Source organism: Lampris incognitus, chromosome 5 (assembly GCF_029633865.1).
Source record: "Lampris incognitus isolate fLamInc1 chromosome 5, fLamInc1.hap2, whole genome shotgun sequence".
NCBI lineage: Eukaryota > Metazoa > Chordata > Actinopteri > Lampriformes > Lampridae > Lampris > Lampris incognitus.
The window spans coordinates 58,594,808-58,617,526 of NC_079215.1; positions in this window are offsets into that span (position 1 = coordinate 58,594,808).

Consider the following 22,719-nt stretch of genomic DNA (forward strand, 5'->3'; position numbering starts at 1 on the left):
AGGTTGCACCAGAACTTCTTATGTAATGCTAATCCTGTATAAATGCATGCTAACCTGTTCGACGAAGTACTGATCGTTCGGCAGATGAAGACATAATCATAAACAGAGTCTCGAAACACAACCCTGCCCAAGGATTTATGGAAGTTTAACAACATGTGCATCTCTATCTGCTTGCAATGTCTGCATGTATTTCCATCACCCCATTACCTATACCTGCTTAATCCAATTCAGGGTTGAGGGGTGGCTGGTGGCATTGCACAGGCCACCAGCCCCTCACAGGGCCCACACACATTCACTCACACATCATTAACACCTATGGGCAATTAAAATACTCCAATTCATTTAACATGCAAGTTTTTGTGGATTAAGGAGGAACCTGGAGTACCCAAAGGAAACTCACATCAACACAGGGACTACTACTACTACTACTTTCGGCTGCTCCCGTTAAGGGTCGCCACAGCGGGTCATCCGTTTCCATTTCTTCCTGTCTTCTGCATCTTCCTCTGTCACACCAGCCACCTGCATGTCTTCCCTCACCACATCCATAAACCTCCTCTTTGGCCTTCCTCTTCTTCTCTTCCCTGGCAGCTCCATATTCAGCATCCTTCTCCCAAACAACCAGCATCTCTCCTCCGCACATGTCCAAGCCATCTCAATCTTGACTCTCTTGCTTTGTCTCCAAACCGTCCAACCTGAGCGGTCCCTCTAATATAATCGTTCCTAATCCTGTCCTTCTTCGTTACCCCCAGTGAAAATCTTAGCATCTTCAACTCTGCCACCTCCAGCTCTGCCTCCTGTCTTTTCGTCAATGCCACTGTCTCCAAACCATATAACATAGCTGGTCTCACAACCATCTTGTAAACCTTCCCTTTAACTCTTGCTGGTACCCCTCTGCCGCAAATCACTCCTGACACTCTTCTCCACCCACTCCACCCTGCCTGCACTCTCTTCTTCACCTCTCTACTGCACTCCCCGTTCCTTTGGACAGTTGGCCCCAAGTATTTAAACTCAAATGCCTTTGTCACCTCCACTCCTTGCATCCTGACCATTCCACTGTCCTCCCTCTCATTCACGCGTAGGTACTCAGTCTTGCTCCTACTGACTTTCATTCCTCTTCTCTCCAGTGCATACCTCCACCTCTCCAGGCTCTCCTCAACCTGCACCCTACTCTCGCTACAGATCACAATGTCATCCGCGAACATCATCGTCCATGGAGACTCCTGCCTGATTTCGTCTGTCAACCTGTCCATCACCATTGCAAACAAGAAAGGGCTCAGAGCCGATCCTTGATGTAATCCAACCTCCACCTTGAACCCATCTGTCATTCCAACCGCACACCTCACCATTGTCACACTTCCCTCATACGTATCCTGCACCACTCCTACATACTTCTCTGCAACTCCTGACTTCCTCATACAATACCACACCTCCTCTCTTGGCACCCTGTCGTATGCTTTCTCTAAATCTACAAAGACACAATGCAACTCTATCTGGCCTTCTCTATACTTCTCAATCAACATTCTCAAAGCAAACATCGCATCTGTGGGGCTCTTTCATGGCATGAACCCATACTGCTGGTCGCTGATCATCACCTCTCCTCTTAACCTAGCTTCTATTACTCTTTCCCAAATCTTCATGCTATGGCTGATCAACTTTATACCTCTGTAGTTGTTACAGTTCTGCACATCGCCCTTGTTCTTGAAAATCGGTACCAGTATGCTTCTTCTCCACTCCTCAGGCATCCTCTCACTTTCCAGAATTGTGTTAAACAATCTAGTTAAAAACTCCACTGCCATCTCTCCTAAACATCTCCATGCCTCCACAGGTATGTCATCAGGACCAACTGCCTTTCCACTCTTCATCCTCTTCATAGCCGCCCTCTCTTCCTCCCTGTTAATCCACTGAACTTCCTGTTTCACTATCTCTACATCATCCGACCTTCTCTCTCTCTCATTTTCTTCATTCATCAGCCCCTCAAAGTACACAGTTTTGGTTACACGGCTCTTAGCCGTTTGCTAATATGAGGTGAAGCACTATCTCCGACATCATGGACGTTAATAAACTCACAAACCGTGATATAAATGTCACACTGTCTTATTAACACCCCACAACCCTTATGAACTCCATATATCTCTGTGTTGCTTCTCTTAAGCCTGTGTTCATCACTTTTGCTCACCTGATAATTCAGAGACACATCAGTCACTCAATCATTTCACTGCAGGCGATCTGTTTACTGATGCACCCCGTCTTTACCTGAGGACCCCGGAGGACCCCTAGCTGCCCTAAAGTGCCTGTATTAACTCCTCACATGTAACCCACATTCATATAGCCAAATATTAAAGGTGTGATAAATAGTCCAAAAATAAACAAACAAATTAATGTGACCAACAATGCAAACTAATGAAAATGGGGTACCCCGTGTCCATAACAGTTCCAATATTACCCCGGGCCCCACACTCTCCCCTGCAAAATGAATGTCGTCTCGACATTATAAATCTCGCAGAGTCTCATGTTCTCAACAGGTGAGTTACAGTGGTAGCTTATGGGAGTCAGTCTTTAGGGATACGCTCTGTACAACAACAGTCTTAGACCTGACATGCATCTCCCTCTTTATGTAATGGGTCAGCAACAGACACCACTGGCCAGGTGATATCTGAAGTGCTACTCCGCTCATTAGGCGGGCTATGTATCTCTGACGGAAAGATTTTGATCCTTTTTCTACCCCATAACCCATTACACAGACCCACATGTACTGTTATATGCCTCACACATGTTTGAGTATCTTCTATGTGTTAGTGGTCTGAACTCTGGTATTTTACTTCTTAAACAAACAAAAATCACTTACTATACTGCATGAATTTTCCATGTTTTTCTCCAATCTTAGATACTATTATGAATTCTTTTTTAAATAGTCACAACAATGAACTCAACCTGTAACTATGAACTTGTGTCTTCTACTGTAAACATCATTTGCGTCTGTGTGTAACTGATGGTTGACCTAATGTGTTGTGAGTGTCTTGGGTAGGTTTCTGAGACTCAAAGGATACTTTCTTGTGGGAAGAGATTGTGGCCCAGGGTCCCTCTCGTCTGCTTCATCAGATGATGACTCCTGCTCAGAGTGTAGCTCCTCTGCTTCATCAGATGACGCCTCCCGCTCTGCCCCTGCTGCTTCCACCACTAGCTCCATCCTGCCGTCCTCATCCTCCTCTGGGTGTTCCTCTCTCTCTCTCCACCTTGCTCCACTTCTCTGTCAGCTACTCGTGGCTGGAATTCCTCTGCTTCCACTCTCAGCTGGGTTCTGACCCGGTTGAATGGTTCTGACGGCCGAGTGGTGATGAATTTCCAGTCATTTTCATCCTCTGAGCTACTGTCAGAGCCTCTCTCCTTCTGTTCCACCTGCCTTTTCTTCCTCTTGTCTGTATTTGACTTCCTCGTCCTCATTTCCTTCTTGCCTTCTTCAACTGGCAGGAAATCACAGGTTCCTGTGCAGGACTCGAGTCTTTCCTGTTGCTCTCTCGGGTCGTACTACGTAGACAAGACTATCCTTGTGATTCCTCTCAATCACCACGTAGACTTCATCCTCCCAGTAAGACCTGAGCTTCCTGGGTCCCCCTTTATCCCTGAAGTTCCGCACCAGTACTCTACTCCCTGGCTGTAGTTCCACTCCATATGTCTTCCGGTCATACTGCTTCTTTGCTCTCTTTTGCTCCTTCTGAGCTGTCTCTGATGCCAGCCTATATGCCTCTTGCATCCGCCTTCTCCATTTACTGGCATACTCACTGTGAGATGTGCTCTGATCACTTGGTGTCAAGCCAAACATTATGTCTACTGGGAGCCGAGGGTTTCTACCAAAGAGGAGGTAATATGGGGCATATCTGGTTGCTTCACTGCGCGTAGTTATACGCATGTACCACTTTGGCCAAGGAGCTTTTCCAATCTGATTTGGCTTCCGCCGTGAGGTTTCTGAGCATGGAGAGGAGTGTTCGATTAAATCTCTCTGCTTGACCGTTTCCTGCTGCGTGGTAAGGTGTCATGCGTGAGCCTTGAATGCTGCAGTATTCTTCCATCTCGGAAAACAGCTTATTCTCGAACTCTTTGCCTTGATCATGGTGCAACTTGGCAGGAAATCCAAACTTGAGCACAAAGTCTCCAAAGATCTTTTCAGCAGCAGTCTTCACTGACTTATTGGTGCATGCGTATGCCTGGGCGAAGTGCGTGAAGTGATCTATTACAACTACGATGTATTCATATCCTCCTCTACAGCTCTCCAGGTGCAGGAAATCTATTGACACCATCTCAAAGGGGTATGTGGTCACCACATTAACCAGCGGTGCTCTAGTCGGCCTGTTTGGGCGCTTCCGTTTCAGGCAGCTACACATCTTGGTCACATAATGGTCCACATCCATCTGCATATGTGGCCAATAGAATCGGTCACGGATCAAACTGAGCGTGCGCTCCACTCCGAGGTGCCCCATTTCCTCATGCAGCTCCCTGTAGATTAGCTGGTGGAATGTTTTCGGCAGCACCAATTGGTCTTGCTCTGCTGACTTTCTGTACAGGATACCATCTTCATTGACATACAGCTTGTTTCTGTCCCTTATTAACACAGATATGTCATCACGCCGATCTCTTCCCCCCAGACGAGGCCACTGCCCTGTCATGACATACTCTCGCACCTTGCCAATAACTGGATCCTCTTCTTGTGCTCTCTTAATGCCCTCTGTGGAGATTTCGGCCACCGGGGATGTTATTCGCTTTTGTTCTGCATCAGTACATGCTGCAGTGATGGTGATTGGACACAACCAAGGCTCATGCTCGTGGGACTCAAGTAGGAGTGCCTGTGTGACAGCTGTTATTACCTCTGGCTCCATTTCCAGTGAACATGTGCGCATGTACTGCTCCATGTTGAGTGGCATACGTGACAAACCATCTGCGTCTCCATTCACTTTCCCGGGCCGATACTTGGTTGAGAAATTGAAGTCCGCTAGCTCAGCAATCCACCGGTGTGTTGTGGCATTCGGTTTCGCTGTGGTTAGGACATAAGTTAACGGATTATTGTTAGTATAGACAGTGAAGGAGGGTGCATAATACAGGTACTAACGAAACCTTTCACAAATTGCCTACTTCACTGCTAAAAACTCCAACTTGCCCGAATGGAGGTGGTAATTCTTTTCAGAAGCAGTTAGTGTTCTCGACCCATAACCAATGACAACCAGCTTGCCTTGTTGTCTCTGGTACAGTACTGCCCCAAGCCCCTCTTGACAGGCATCGCAATGCAGCACAAATGGCTTCTCAAACAAAGTCGGGATAACCTAGGAGTGTTGGACGCAGCAGGTACTCTAGAAGCTGGCAGAGCACTTTCTGGTGTTGTTCTGTCCAGGTGATCGGCTGGCTAGAGGAGAGTTGGTCTGATTTCTTGTGTCTCCCTCTGCTCTTACTTGTACTTGACATTTGGGCTCCACGCTCTGATGCCTTTTCCGTGGATAACAACCTGTACAGTGGCTGAGTGGTGCGTGAGAAATTTGGGATATATTGCCGATAATATGAGAGGAAACCCAGCACCTTTCTCAGGTCTCCCACAATCCCAGGTTTGAGCACTTGTACTGGTGCAATCTCAGTAGGATCTATGCAGTAGCCATCTTTGGATACAGTTTTTCCCAGGAACTTCACTTTATCTTTAAACACATCACATTTATTTACTGTTAATTTTACTCCATGTGCTTGATAGCGGCGTAACACCTCTCTCATATCACACAAATGATCATCAATAGTCTTACTGTGGATTAGATTGTCATCCAGATATGACTGTGATGTCTCATCTCGCAAACCTGTGAGGCACTCCTCCATACTGCGCTGGAACTCTGCTGGAGCCGAGGAGAGGCCAAATGGGATCCTTACCCACTCGTACAAGCCCCAGGGTGTTATGAAGGCTGTCAGTGGTCTGCTTGCTCTCTTCCATGAACCCCTGATGATAGGCCTTGCCCTGGTCCAGTACTGAGAACCATGCACTGCCGCTCAAACTGTTCAACATATCTTGGACTCGAGGGACGGGGTGGCGGTCAGGAATGGATTTCTGATTCAGCTCACGATAATCCACGCAGAGATGCAAACTCCCGTCCTTCTTGCGCACGCAGACTATAGGCTAAGAGTATGGGGACCGGGATTTTTTAATCCATCCTCTGTTCAGTAGGTCTTCCAAATACTGCTTCACCTCTTTGTGGAGTGGCTTGGGCACAGAGGTGTAGGTGTGCCTTACTGGAGTTGTGTCACTCAGTCTGATCTTTAACTGCAGAGATGGAATGCAGCCCACATCGTTCTCATTTTTCGAAAATGCTGCACACTCCTCTCTGAGCATCTGTCTCACCTTTACCTGCTGGTCTGGTGTCAGGTGATCAATGGGCACTGGAGGGTCCCATGAATCAAATGAGCCTGTGTCCAGCTGTCAGTTTTCCTCTTTGTGCTTTCCAGCAGCGCTGGCTGTGTCTGCTGTGTTTTTACTCACACTGGATGTTTTGGCTGTGTTCTCACTCATAGTAGCTGGTCTTACATCCACTGGGTAAATAGCCTTGACTTGCTGTAGTTGTCCCAGTACTGTGCGAGGGGTGAGAATAATGTCATGGTGGCTCTCATTGGTGACAGGGATAGCTACCTTAGACCAGTTTCCCTTTTGCAGGCAGATGATGGTTTCCAGGATACTCAACCCCTCCGGCCACTTTGGCACCTCCTCTGGTTTAAAAAGGACTTCCTGCTTTGTGGACAGGGGACCCGTCCTCACACTGCATTTCACCTCCTTAGTCTGCCCTGCAGGGATCACTGCCTTTAATCTTCCCACCTTAACTACACCCTCTTCGTCATTCTGGTCGCTGCTCTGCACTATGTTTATCAACACATTTGCTTTTTTATAATCAATGGAAAAAGCGTCTCTTACTACAGCAGGTGTGACTTCTGGATGCTGCTCCATTCGATTCATCACCAGATGCTCAATAACATTGCAGCCGATGATTGGTGGCTCTGCTACTCCCGGTTCATTAGAGACAAGCACTGGCACGATTAGCTGTGGTTGTGGATTCCGATTTTATCCAAGTTTGAACATTATCTCAGCCCAACCAGCAAAGGGTATAACTGTCTGATTTGCTGCTTTGCCAACAAGGGTCTCGTTCTCACTCAGGAGTTCATCCAAGGCTCCGTAGCTGTATGTGTGGGAAGCTGGATTTCCTCCATCTGTCATTAATAATTTTTACCTGCGAGCCTGTGTCCCACAATGCTTGTGTTGCTACACCCTCAAATGAACAATCCACTATACACTTTTTCCCAATAAGGGCTTTCATCTTGGCCTGGCGGTGTAATGAGAGATGACTGGCATAAGGTGGCACCCACAATCTGTTCAGCCTGCCCATTTTCCTCTAACTCCACCTCCAGCTGCCTGATTCTCTCACACAGAAGCTCATGCACCCTGTCAGCTGGTTCAGCCTAGCTTGTAGTGAATGAGTTTGTTGTTGCAACAGTCTGAATTGTGGCTTGCATGCTGTCTGGTTTCCCTGTCAGCCTCTTTCGTCCTCTGCAGCCCCTTGAGAAGTACCCTGCTTGTCCACAGTTAAAGCAGTGTTCACACTGGTCACCTGTTCCCTCCTCCGGACATGTTTTACATCCTCTCTTGACAGTCATTCTCACTTGGTGGGTGGGCCCTTGGGGGTTTATAATGCTTTTCCTTATTTCAGCCATTTCTTCTCTTAGCAGCCTGACTGTTTCATAAAGTGCTGAGTCTCTTGAACTAGCGACAGCCAGTGCCTTATGACTCTTTGGCTTCACAACTTCAGCTGACTGTTCTTGAACCCCCACTCTGATCTCATCTGCACCCTGGTCCTGCTGACTGGTCTGCACCTCTGTCTGTACTTCGTTTACTTTTGTGACTTTGCTGCGTGTGTTTTTCCTTCGTTTGGATTGTCGCTCTGATTCAACACTAGCTGCTTCATTCATTCTGTCTATGAGTATGTCCTCTGTCACTTTATGATCATCAAGATAGGGCTTCATCTGAAACTTGATATGGTCATTTAACAGCCCAGTACCCACTGACTTCAAGAATTTCTTCTGGATGAGCTCGGGACTGTACTGTTCATCTGACCCAACATCTCTTGAAGCAAGCAGCAGTCTCTCTTTTAACTCGAGGTGACTCACGGCTGTCTTGTGTTATATTTATCAGCCTGTGATACAGATCTGTTGAACTGTCCTCTTTGAAATGTCCCTTTAATATGGCCTTCAACTGGGGGAGGGTCAGATCACTTTTTATCTCAAGCATGTCACGAAGACTCAAACCTGGAATGATTGACTTGATCACAGCTTCCATGACTTAAGCCTCACTATGTCCTCTAGACAGGCCTCTGTCTATCTGATGCATCAGGTTTGTTTATGAGAGTTTGTCCTTTTGTCCCTTCTCCCACAAATCTTGCAATCTCTCCTTATTGTAATTTCTGGAAGCCGGTTAACAGCTGTTGGCATTACATTTTGTGGAGCTGAAACTTGACTTGAAGGTGCATTGTTCAGTCTTTCACTCAGCCGCCTCACTTCATCCTGTAAGACTTGACTGCTTAGCTGGAGCTGTGAGTATTTTTCAGCTAAACTCATCTCTTCAGCTGTTTTCTGGCTGGTTTGTGCTGTGCCTTCTGTATTATCTTCATCAATATCTCCAGTATTTCCTATCATCTGGTTCACCAGCTTCAACATTGTCCTTAGATGATGTGTTGCAACATCCTGTTCTTCATCATCCATCACACTGTCCATATATTCTGTAATTAGTCTGATTAACACTCGCCTTGTCATGACATCTCCACACGGGATTTTCGCTTCAGCACACACCTCTTTGAGCTGGTCCCGTTGTAAAAGCCATAGTCTCTCGGACAAAGTCTCTGCCAACTCCTTCAGATCCATGATGTAGCCGCGCTCCCGACGCTGCGCGTGCCCGCTGTCAATCAAAGGCGATCCGGTGCGCGTCCTTCTCATATTACGCGACGTTAATCATCCCAGCGGTGCTCCAATATTTGTTGCACACTTGGACAAAGAGGGACTTGCAGGCGTGCATGGGTTTTCACTCTTTTTAATCTGATAATTCAGAGACACAGACACATCAGTCACTCGGTCATTTCACTGCAGGCGATCTGTTTACTGACGCACACATTCACTTTCAATATCGAACTTTAATTGTAAACCGCTCGTTATCTTATCAACGCTCAGATAATCTCACATTTGTCACATCCTGCCATTTACACAACTCATATTTTGACTACACAGTTAGCCGTTTGCTAATATGAGGTGAAGCACCGTCTCCGACATCATGGACGTTAATAAACTCACAAACAGTGATATAAATGTCATACTGTCTTATTAACACCCCACAACCCTTATGAACTCCATATATCTCTGTGTTGCTTCTCTTAAGCCTGTGTTCATCACTTTTGCTCACCTGATAATTCAGAGACACATCAATCACTCAATCATTTCACTGCAGGCGATCTGTTTACTGACGCACCCCGCCTTTACCTGAGGACCCCGGAGGACCCCTAGCTGTGGGGTACCCCGTGTCCATAACAGTTCCAATATTACCCCGGGCCCCACAACAGTATCTCTTGGTATACACAATGTCAACACAACCTCAAATGAGAAACGCACTCTAAATGTTTCGTATCCAAACCAATGAATTTTAAAATATAAACAGTTCAGTTCGTTTGATTTTAACACAGTCTAGTAATGAGTGTAACCGGTTATTTTCTTGCCCGGTGCGGGATTCGATACGGGGTGTACTGCACCACAAGGCGACATCACTAACCGCTCGGCTAAAGAGTCAGCCCTGTTAGCTAGGGACTAACGTGTCTCATTAGTAGTTTACATGAGTAATAACGACATTGACACAAATACCAGTCTGCTGAATCCTGGGCACACGAGATGAGCAACTGGAGAGACGACTGTAAGGCAGAACAAACCACGTGACTGTGTGTAGTCTACGTGACTCACTGTAGAAGTTAGATGGCGCCAACAGCAATGCAATGCGTTCCATGTTCACTAGTCTTGAAATAACTTTCACTCAGGCAAGCAATCTTCCGTCACAAAACTAGAAAAACACGACTGTCCTCCGAGTCCTCTTCTCAGCATCCAACAGCTCATCCCGAACGCGCGAAGTCCCAGTATCGAGAACTAACGGGCCACTACGACCAGTGAGCTAGCTTCACTGACAAATAGACTAACGTTAGTACTATAGGCTTATCCAGTGCGGTACTAAGCTAGTGCTGGAGAGAGTCCATACACTACACACTTGTAGCCCGTGGAATTAGATACCACACAGGACACAATTACTTCCGGGGTTCTTGTAGCTTTAATTTTATTGTTTGAACCTTCGAATGCAGATCGTTTTACTGAGTGCATAAATTCCTGTGTCTTTCGAGCAAACAGCTCATAAATGTTCACAGATGTGGCAAGTTTAACAGAAAAGATTTTAAAAGGAAAATAAATACAACATACGGTGCAAAATACGGCAGTGGACTATGTACGTTAAACAGGGTTTAACAAAGACATGTGGAACTTCCTGAAGATCGCGCAACTTCTCACTCTGTCAGTTACCTTTAAACAGAATTAAAATGCATATAAAACCTTTACATCCCAAATACAATGGCATGGTGTGGCTTTATTCACGCCAACATTACCTTGTCATGCCTGCAATGGCGAACAGTGGTCGACGGCTCGCGCCCAAAATCACCGAACATCAACTCCAGTAGCGTCTAAATCAAACTATCTTGTCAAATTACCGACATACAATATTGTTTGGAATAATGTTACAGGTATATTTCACAAGATATTTACCCTTACTTACTGCGGAGTCAGAGCACCGTCACACCGCAATCTTCAGGTGCTCCACACAAGAAAAAAAACGGTAACACATTCACTCCACGTACAGTACGCGTCTGTCTCTCTCTCTTGATTTCGTATTTTTTTCTATTAGAAAAATTTTGTTCAGTGACCCACATACAGCCGCAAAACTCTCGCACACCGCCTCTCTTCTTTTTTTCCCTTTTTTCCCCCTTCCCCCGGTGTGTTAGAGAGCCTCACTCTGACTGGCTAAAATGGAGGAGGCTTGCCTGATACTAACCCTATCATATAATAGTTACATACCATACATTCCCACCTGCCATATCAGCATCATCTCCGGGCGGCTTCATCTCTAAAGCACAAAAAAATAAAACATTAACAATGTTAAGTCACTGCATATTCACATCTGTTACAGGAACCAAATAATACAACCAGAACAAAGACACCTGCTTCAAAGCATCGCCCCTGATCAGAATGCAAACGGGCTGGGCATCCATAGTAGACAAACCAGTGTTTCATGAGAGCTTTGGCCATTGTGTTTGCTGTTTGATTTTTGGTTGGAACAGCAACAGTGAATCTAGTGAACATGTCGGTGAGGACAAGTACATTTTCATACCCTCCCGAGGACCTCTCTAGTAAGGTGTAGTCCATTGCAAAGACTTCCAATGGGGCGGTAACATTACTGCATGTCATGGGCGCATGGATTCTGGGGAAAACATCCTTCGCCAGTGCACATCATTTACACTGCTGTATCCATGTATTGATGTCGTTAATCATGTTGTCCAGTAGTAACCCTGTCTCATGTCTTCAAGGGTACTCCACTCCCCAAAATGCCCTCTATGCTAATGCTGACTCTACGTTGCAGGGATTCGGGGACGACTGGCTGCCACACATCCTCCCTATCTCTTGGATGTAAAATACACTGCCACAACACCCCATGGCATATCCTGAGTCTTTCAAACTATCTAGCCAGTCGTTTCAGTTTTGGCTCCATGGCACGCTGTTCCGTAGGACTCAGCTTGTTTACCTCTTTCCACAGCACTGTAGAAGGGCCCGATTTTGGGATCACTTTTGCAGCTTGCTCTTCAATCTCACCCCAGCTGTTTCCACTGACTCCCTTTCTGATCGATGCTTGCACTGCAACTCGTACAGCCGGTCCAATTTTTTCTTTCTTCTCACCCAGCCGCAAGCATGCGTGCACTTCCTCTGTACTCATCTGTATGAAGTCTTTCCCTGTGTCTTCTTCTTCGGGCTCTTCCCTGGATGGAAGTCTTTACAGGGCATCTGCGTTTGTATTCAGCCGTCCTGGTTTGTAGCTGACCTCAAAGTTGTACTCTGCCAGCTGCGCTACCCAGCGCTGCTCAACTGCTCCGAGGTTGGCTGTTGCTAGGTAACGTAGCGGGTTGTGATCAGTGATGAATGTAAACTGAGAGAACATCAGGTAATCCCTGAATTTTCGGTTACTGCCCACTTGAGCACCAGTAGCTCTAACTTGAAGGGGTTGTAGTTGCTGTCATTCTTTTCTGATCCTCGCAAGTGTTACAGGTCCCAGGTAAGGGGCGGGGCCAGTAACAGGAAAGTGGGTCTCTTTTAAACAGAAAGAAAGTATAAAACAGGAGACGTGGTTGACTTGTTGAGCAGGCTGGTGACGTCTTTATTTACTCAAAAAATCCTAAACTATTCTTTTCTTTATTCATCTCATCTTCTCATTTCTTTTCTTTTATCAACAATAATCTCTTACATCAATATCTCAATTATCTGACATATACACACATTGTGACACAAACATTCCACTTGCACTAATGCAATAAATCAACTAACTGAATTGACCAACAGAAGCTACAATAGCTACAGTATGCTATAGGTCCCCTAGTAACACTAGATGTTACAATGATACTGTTTCTGATACAGTTCAATAGTTTCATTGCTGCTTTACAGATTATCTGTATTCTAAATATATTCCAAAAAGATAGATCAGCCTATATGTCAACAAACAAATTACATCTTTATATAAAAAACACAAATAAGACTTAGAATAACCTGTGTCCAACTAACGTTACACAGAAGCCACCTTAACTGGCTCATGAACTGACCACGTTACCATGGTAACCTTGGCTACGCTTGTTTTCACCGTAGCTCATAAAACCGTTCATTAAAGACAATATCATAACGTTTGTCCATGTTTCTACATTCAGTTAAACCACAAAAGAAACCAAATGAGCCCAGGAGCCAAAAACTAAACAAAACAACACTCAATAATGGCAAGAATCCCCATCTTATTCCTCAACACAAACTGGCACGCAGCTACGGGCATGACGAGGCAAGTTAGCTAACTGGCTAACTAAGTAGCTAGCGAACTTTTCTAGTTCGACAAAATAAACTTTTTACTGGACATAAAGACCCAGAATTTCTTAGTTTGTAAGTCAAACATGTATACATTTGGTTCCTATGTCATTCAATCATGCTTGGCGACAGTACATACCTGTTTTAAACAGAAAGAAAGTATAAAACAGGAGACGTGGTTGACTTGTTGAGCAGGCTGGTGATGTCTGAAGGCACGAGCCCACTGCAACACACTTATAGAAACACAATACTCTGCCAGACAAGCGCGCCCCCTTGTGGCATGGAGACATATTGCAGCTGCAATACATTAGAAATACTTAGTCTACATAACAATGAAATAAATCTAGCTCCTACCAACAATATATCAAATACAATAACTTAAATTGTGACAACACAATTGTGAGTGTCACTCAAGCCCCTACTTGCGTAAGCTATGACGCATTCAGCCCCCCCCCCGCTTTTGGCTGAGCACGGCTCCCAAGCCATGGAGGCTCCCATCGGTGGTGAGGATGAAGGGCAGGCTGAAGTCGGGGTACCCGACGACTGGTGAAGACATCAAGCACCGCTTCAACTCTTTAAAGGCAACTTGACACTCTTCACTCCAGTTGAATGGTTCAGTAGCTTTCACTTTATTCCCCTTAACTGCTTTGCTGACCATTGCATGCAGGGGTTTTGCTAAGTGAGCAAACCTTAGTACAAAACGCCTGTAGTAACTCATGAATCCAAGGACATCTCTCACTTCTCTTTCACTTTTTGGGGCAGGCCAGGTGTTCAAAGCCTGCATCTTTTCTTCGCCAACCTGAATTCCCTTTGAGGAAATCACGTGGCCTAAGAACTTGACTTCAGGCTTCAGGAGGAAGCACTTGCTCATCAGCTTTAATTTTAGACCATGCCGCTTCAGCTTGTTGAACACACGCTCCAACCTCTCACAGTGACTGCCGAAATCCTGGGAGAACACGATAATATCATCAAGGTAGATTAGCAATAGATCAAAGGGGAGATCGCCGAGCACCGCCCCCATAAGGTGCTGAAAAGTGGCCGGGGCATTGCAGAGCCCGAAAGGCATCCTGGTCCACCCGTACGACCTAAAGGGGGTAGTGACAGCTGTCTTCTCCTGGTCCTTCTCACTAACAGCCACTTGAAAATACCCTACCATTAAATCCAACGTTGAGAAAAGCTGTGCGTTGCCTAAGGCATCCAGGGACTCCTCCACACGTGGTAGCGGATATGCATCCTTGCATGTCACCTGGTTCAGTCTCTTGTAGTCGTAGCAAAAGCGGACACTGTTGTCTTTCTTGATAACTATCACAGCAGGCGACACCCATGGGCTGGAGCCTCTGCAGTTAGAATGTTGTGTGTCACTGTAGTAGCGTGGCCGTAGTCATTGTCGCTCTTGAGAACACATCCCTGTGCCTCACCAACAGCTTGTTGGGCTCTTGAACCTGAGATTGTGTGGGCCCCTCAAAGTTCACTTGTATGGGAACAGGTAGCTGCTCCGTGCTGCTGTCTGTGGTCTGGATCTTGTTTTTTGTCAACTCCCTGACATGAAGCACTCCGTCATCTTCCTTAATCTCTACTGTTTCTTTCGGACGAACCTCCTAAGGTTTGTATACAGTTGCTACCCTAGCCCTTGGCATTAGTTTTATGGCTCGCTCGCTTGAGTTCAGCACCCTAACCTGAACCTTGCCACCTGCTGCTTTTGCAAGAACATTAGCAACCAGGAGCCCCTTTGGGAGACTTACTTCTGGTGTAGCCTCCACTAGCACTTGGCACTTCATTGTAGGTGACACCTTGCAGCTGCCTTCCAGTATCTTCTTGCTGTATAGATAGAATAGTGACTCTCTGTCTCCCAGCCAGTTTGACAAAACCAATCCTGCCACTGGGGCCCATAGACTCAACCTCCTCCTTCACTTGGGCCAACACCCTCTGGATACCAGCCCCCCCCCCCTGTGTGTTGGTGGTATCTGTCCATCCTCCTCACCCCTTCTCCAGTCGTAAGCAAGGTCTGAAGCTCACTTATGTCATTCATGCCAACGATGCCAGGAAGCCCCTTCATCTCTTGCACATCCGGGTTGGTGTCGGTTAGCACAAAGACGCAATTCCCGCGCAGTGTCTTCCCCATACACTCTATCTCCGTTTCCAAGCATCCTAGGACACGAATGTCTAACCCATTCGCTGCAGTGAGCTTGACCCAGTTGGCTGATGACAGTGTTCTCTCTCCAAACTGCTTTCTGAAGTGGGATTCGGTAATGGTAGTCACTTCTGATCCCGTATCCAAAAGACAATTTGCTTTCACACCAGCTATCTTCACTTCAATGGTAAGACAATCTCCGAATGTGCTTTCTTTGAGGGTTTCAGCTACCTCATCGGTGACCCACTCAGTTGTCCGACTCCCAATCACGGATGGACCAGGGTTCTTCTGCACACCCCCTGTAGGGCCTTGGTGTGCCGCCTCATCTGCCCCCAGGGACCGCCTGAGGGTAACCACTCTTCTCCCTGTTCCTCTGGTCTGTGGGCAACGTCGACTTATATGGCCTGGCTCTCCACAGGTGTAACAGATATACCTTCCCTCGCTGTCCTTTTAAGGTGGCTTCTTAGGATCATTCTGCTGAGCCTTGACTTTCCCACTGCTGTGTACCGCTTTAAAGAGTTCTCCCTGGCGAGCAGAAATATTCTGTATAGCGTCATGGAGCATCTCTAGCGTAAGAGCGGATGTAGTGTCATCTGCTGCCGCCGTGGCATGTATGGCCCCTCTACTATGAGTACTGTTTCTCGGCTCGCTTGGTGCTTGCACTTCCTCCTCCTCAGACCAGGAGATAGCAGCCACCATCAACTGGGCAAAAGTCAGGGTCTGTGCCTTTTTAAACTTCCTCTTCATCTCGCATCTAGGAAGTTGTTTCTTAGCCCCAAAATCAACTGTTCCTTTAATACCATGTCAGCACCAGGGACACGGCTGGGCTCCCTGTGCTGCATTCGGTTCAACATTTCTTATAGGTCGTGTGCATAGGAGCACACTGTTTCTGCTGACGTTTGTTTTCTGTCATAGAATTCCTTTAGCCATGTGCCAATGAGGACTTTATCACCATAAGTCTTCCGGAGGACTTCAAAGATCTCGTTGACATCTCTCTCTTTTCCTTTAAGCATGAACTTCACAGTTGCTCTTGCCTCATCTTTTAAGTGCTATTTGACGAGTTCTACACGATCCTCTTCAGATACCTTCATGACCCGGAATGCAGACTCCATGGATGTAACCCATTCTTCAATGTTAAGTTCATCATGCTTTCCAGAGCACCCGCTGAAGTCTTGGCGCTTGCGATCTCTAGGGCTATAGATGGTGGCAGGGGTGTTTGGAGCAGCAGCCTGTTGGTCGATAACAGCTTTTGCCAAAGCAAGGGCTTCTCTTTGCTCCGATCTGGCCTGTTGCAATGCTCTTCTCGCTTCGGCTGCATCTCTTTAAACTGCATTCTTAGGTCATCCAGCTCTTCAGACATTTTTCAGCCTCGGGACGCCTGGTTGCCCCGTCGCTCAGAGGCCCTTGCTGCCGATTGACCCGGTCATGGCTCTTTTCTGTCCTGGCCCCACGGTGGTGGAATGAACTCCCTACTGATGGCAGGACAGTGGAGTCGCTGCCCATCTTTCGGCGCAGGTTGAAAACTCACCTCTTCAAGAACTACTAGCGTTACTTGTTCTTAGCACTTATTGTATTCACTCATTTAAAAAAAACTCTTTCTTGCGCTTTTACTTTAGCACCGATTTTGCTCTTATATGTTTGTTTAGAGAGAAGATGCACTAATGACCTCTGATGGCTAGTAGTTCTCCTGATTTCCTACATTAAATGAATGCACTTATTGTAAGTCGTTTGGATAAAAGCGTCAGCTAAATGACTGTAATGTAATGTAATGTGTCTATGATGTGTCTGTGGTGTGTCTGTGGTGTGTCTGTGATGTGTCTGTAATGTGCCTGAGGTGTGTCTGTGATATGGCTGTGGTGTGTCTCTTATGTGTCTGGTGTGTGTCTGTGATGTGTCTGAGGTGTGGCTGTGATGAGTCTGTGGTGTGTCTGTAGTGTGGATGTGATGTGTCTGTGTTGTGTTTGTTGTGTGTCTGTGATGTGCTGTGGTGTGTCTGTGATATACGTATGTGGTGTGTCTGTTACATATCTGTGGTGTGTCTGTTGCATGTCTGTGGTGTGGCTATGATGTGTCCAAAAAAGATGACTAAAAAGAATCTCGTTGCTCAGCAAATTCTGATCTTATCATTTATGTAACAATACTAAATACATATGAGTTATGTATTTGTGGGCCCATTTTACTAGTTGGTATATACAGTACAAAACGCCTTGTAGTTCTTTTGCTTTGCTGCTCAGGACATCCAGCTGTAAGTTATTTGAGAGAAGCAGGTGTTTTACTGTGCAAGACGGAAACAATAAAACAGCCCAAATGTACTCCACATACATAGTAATGCTTCAGATTCAGTTTCTCAAGCTTGAATTAAAATGATCCAGCAATTCAGTCTTTCACTGAAATCTAAGACTGACACAAAGAACATGTCCAATTCTGTATATGTGTCAGTTTACCAAGTTGTTATTCAAATCTATCTTTAGAAAGAAATGTAAGGTTTTGCTGTGTGTGTTCGGGGAATATTATTAGAAAACAAGCAATCAAGCTCTATTCATATTTACATAAGACTAGTGACTATTCCTGGAATACTTTAGTATGTAGGTGTCCTATTCTATGCACAGTATACTTCCTTGTTAGTCTGCTATAAGAAGTTCATACCATGCTCTTAGTTGGACCAGAAGAAGAGCAGCTCCCAGCAGTTGAAGTTCAACACAAATCATGTTGTCTGTAGCTCTGCTGCTGCTGCTGGCAGCTGGATCCTATGAGTCTCATTGAGGGAGAAACATTCAGGATCACAATGCTTTTTCTGTTTATACTTTCTGCACTGAGGTACAAAGTTGAATTTTAGACTTTTTTATCTCTCTTCTACATGTGTGAACAGTGAGCAGTTGAATCAACCAGCGTCTCTGACTGTCCAGCCAGGACAACCGCTGACCATCACCTGTCAGGTCTCTTTTTCTGTTAGTAGCTACGGGACAGCCTGGATCAGACAGCCTGCAGGAAAAGGACTGGAGTGGATTGGAATGAAAGATACTTCAGACACATACTACAAAGATTCACTAAAAAACAAGTTCAGTATCTCTTTAGAAGCTTCTAGTAAGACAGTGACTCTAAAAGGACAGAATATGCAGCCTGAAGACTCAGCTGTGTATTATTGTGCCTGAGACACACAGTAATACAAACCACTGGTAAACCTGTACAAAAACACTCTGTCCCTGAACAGTTAAGACATGATCCACCAGATGACACAACCTCAACTCACTAAAAACTTATCTTATCCAAATTCACATCTCATAATAAATAAATAATAAATAAAATGGTTGCCATATTAGGACTATAAGAAACTTTATATTTTGCTCTACATTATGTATTTATGTTGTTTGGAAGCTATTAAATAAACAGCAAGTAAAAGCAGTGATAGACAATGTCCAACTAGAAAGAGTATAGGAAAATAAACTCCTAAGTGTGCTGCTGGAAACCTCAAATGACATATGTGTGAGCAAAGCCGGCAAGGAGCATTGCAGTCATGAGAAAAGCAAGACACATTCTGGATCATAAGTCATTGTACACTCTGTATTGTTCATTTATTTCTCCGTATCTGATCTAGTGTGTGGAGGTATGGCGTAACACCTACAACACCAACCTACAACCATTATGTACACTACAAAAAAGAGCCATAAGGATTGTTAATAATGTAGGATATCATGAACACACCAACAAGCTTTTTTTTTAAAGTCAAGTGCCTTGAAGTTCAGGGATTTAGTAAAATTTAACACAACACAAATAATTTTCAAATCAAGAAACAATCTACTACCGAGTAATATACAACAAATATTCTCAAATAGAAAAGGGGAATATAATTTAATCTCATCATCAGCCGCTGCTCCGGGTTCAGGTCGCGGTGGCAGCACGCTAAAGTAGGGCACTCCAGACATCCCTCTCCCCAGCAACGCCCTCCAGCTCCTCCTGGGGGATACCAAGACGTTCCCAGGCCAAATTGGACATGTCGTCCCTCCAGCGAGTTCTGGGTCTTTTCCCAGTTGGCATGCCCGGAAAACCTCCAAAGGAAGGCGTCCAGAAGGCATCCTTATCAGATACTCCAACCACCTCAACTGGCTCCTTTCAATGCGAAGGAGCAGTGGCTCTACTTTGAGCTCCTTCCGGACGTCTGAGCGCCACACTCCATCTCTAAGGCTGAGCCCAGACACCCTACGTAGGAAACTAATTTCAGCCACTTGTATTCGCGATCTCACCCTTTCGGTCACCATCCAAAGCTCATGACCATAGGTGAGGGCTGGAAAGAAGATTAACTGGCAAATTGAGAGTTTTGTCTTCCAGTTCAGTTCCCTCTTCATCACAACAGTCAGGTACAACGTCCGCATTACTGCTGATGCTGCACCAATCCACCTGTCAATCTCCCGCTCCATCCTACTCTCACTCGTGAACAAGACCCTGAGGTACTTGAACTCCTTACTTGAGGCAACAACTCATCTCAAACCCAGAGGGAGAAACCCACCATTTTCTGGTAGAGAACCATGGCCTCAGACTTGGAGGTGCTGACTCTCATCCCTGCCATTTCACACTCAGCCGCAAACCGTCCCACTGCTTGCTGGAGGTCACGTTCTGATGAAGCCAACCAAACCACATCATCTGCGAAGAGCAGAGATGCAATTCTGAGGTTCCCAAAACTGACACACTCCTCACCTTGGCTGCGTCTTGAGATCCTGTGCATGAATATCACAAACAGAATCGGAGACAAGGGACAACCTTGGCGGAGTCCAACACCCACCGAAAATATGTTTGACTTTGTGCTGAGAATACGGGCACAGCTCTCACTTTGGTTTTACAAAGACCGGATGGCTTGTAGCAACTGCCCCGGTACCCCATACTCCCACAGTATCCCTAAAAGAATGCCCCAGGGTAGATAGTTGTAAGCCTTCTCCAAGTCCATAAAACACATGTAGACTGGCTGGTCAAGCTCCCATGCCTCCCTGAGCACTTCCGAAAGGGTAAATTGTCGGTCCCTTGTTCCACGGCCAGGACGGAATCAGCATTGTTCTTCCTGGATCCGAGGTTCGACAATCAGTTCGAGCCTCCTTTCCAGCACCCTAGAGTACACTTTGCCAGGGTGGCTGGGCAATATGATGCCCCGATAATTGGAGCACACCCGCAGGAATATAATTTGAGAGGGAATTAAACTTCAAGAAATTATGTGTTTGTACAACTTTGAAGAGCATGGGGATTTCAATCTGTGGGGTAAAATTGTGGAACAGTCGGACCATGGAACTCAAACAACGTACAAACACCACACAGTTCAAGAAGAAGTCTGATTATCAAGAGATATGGGCATGATGAAGAGTTGTGTTAATATAGAGGACTGGAAAATGTTGGATATAAAAACAGACACCCTTCAATTTAATTTTTTTATTTTCCTTTCTTAATTTGTTTATTTACTTACCAGATTCATTTTCACTATCCACTGATTAAACCTGCATATTGAGTTTAGGTGCTATTACACCGTTAGTCCTGTAGATGGCGGACTACACGCACAAATGAAAATTCTCTGCTCTGTGTAGCTGTAGTTTAACTTGTAGAAATAGAATGTGAGTGTTTTGGAAGCATAATTTTGATTTTTAGATTGTTGGTTGGCATACTGTTTGTGCAGCTGGCTGGGCTCCGTTTTCTCAGTGTCCGGCGCGGGGTGGCATGTGGCCAGAGGAGGTGCAGCATGCATCGCCTGAATTTTGGTCGAGTTTAGCTCAGTAGGAGACATATACTACTATGTTTATGTGTGTGATTAATTTCTAATGCGTTTGTGTGTCCAATTAAGTAACTGTCACGACAAAGGAGAGACCAATAGCTACTAATGTTTTGCACGATGTGTTCGTTTATTTTCAATGCATTTGGGTTTGATGGTATAGGATTGTGTGTTGATTGGTGGACCTTTCTCATGGATATTTGCCTGTAGTGTTTGACTTTACCTATTTAACACTAGAACGACCGGGATTTCACTCCTACCTAAAATGATCACGGGCGATCAAAATGACAGCCGGTTTTTAAACTCTATATTCTGTCAAGATAAATACCCAACTGAGATATTAACGCATTAGATACGCAAGTATGTCTGTTAGGAATATTTACTGGATACCAATGACAACATATATTGTTTTTTCACGAAGAAAGGATCTCTATAGATATCCGCTTACTGTCCACAATAGTGAAAGCATTATATCCACCAAACTTGGAGCTTAAATCCCTCTTAGAATACATACAAGCAGTGGCTAGATAGAAGCAGCCAAAGCAGAAACATGATATTGAGCATTAAAGATTGGTAATGTCTCAAGTTACAGTAAATAGCATGGGGTGTTGTGTCTTTTTGTTGCTGTACACTCAGAGTAATGGGGAGGAATATGTCACACATGATATTAAGACAAATTTTTGAGGAAGATGTCAGTCAGTAATGTTAGCAAAGGGGACTTAACACAGTATTTACTGTGAAGAAAACACCTGCTGTCAACATTAATTTGGGTGAATATGAATATGAATATTTGCTGGAGAAGAGAAGTACGCCAGAAAATAGCAGAAAATCATTGCTGATGACACCATGAGCTAAAAGGGACCAAAGTAAAATCATTGCTGGAACTATTGCATGAAGGCAAGAACAAAAAAGATGACTAAAAATAGTCTCATTGATCAGCAAAACCTGATCTTATCATTTATGTAACAATACTAAGTACATATGAGTTATGTATTTGTGTGGACCATTTTGCTAGTTGGTATATATAGTACAAAACACCTTGTAGTTCTTTTGCTTTGCTGCTCAGGACATCCACCTGTAAGTTATTTGAGTGAAGCAGGTGTTTTATTGTGCAAGATGGACACATCAAAACAGCCCAAATGTATGCCACATACAAAGTAATCCTTCAGATTCAGTTTCTCAAGCTTGAATTAAAATGATCCAGCAATTCAGTCTTTCACTGAAATCTAAGACTGACACAAAGAATATGTCCACTTCTGTATTTGTGCCAGTTCACCAAGTTGTTATTCAAATCTATCTTGAGAAAGAAATATAAGGTTTTTCTGTGTGTTGGGGGAATATCATTAGAAAACAAGCAATCAAGCTCTATTCATATTTACATAAGACTAGTGACTATTCCTGGAATACTTTAGTATGTAGGTGTGCTATTCTATGCAAAGTATACTTCCTTGTTAGTCCACTATAAGAAGTTTATACCATGCTCTTAGTTGGACCAGAAGAAGAGCAGCTCCCAGCAGTTGAAGTTCAACACAAATCATGTTCTCTGTAGTTCTGCTGCTGGCAGCTGGATCCTGTGAATCTCTTTGAGGGAGAAACATTCAGGATCAGAATGCTTCTTCTGTTAATCCTTTCTGCACTGAGGTAC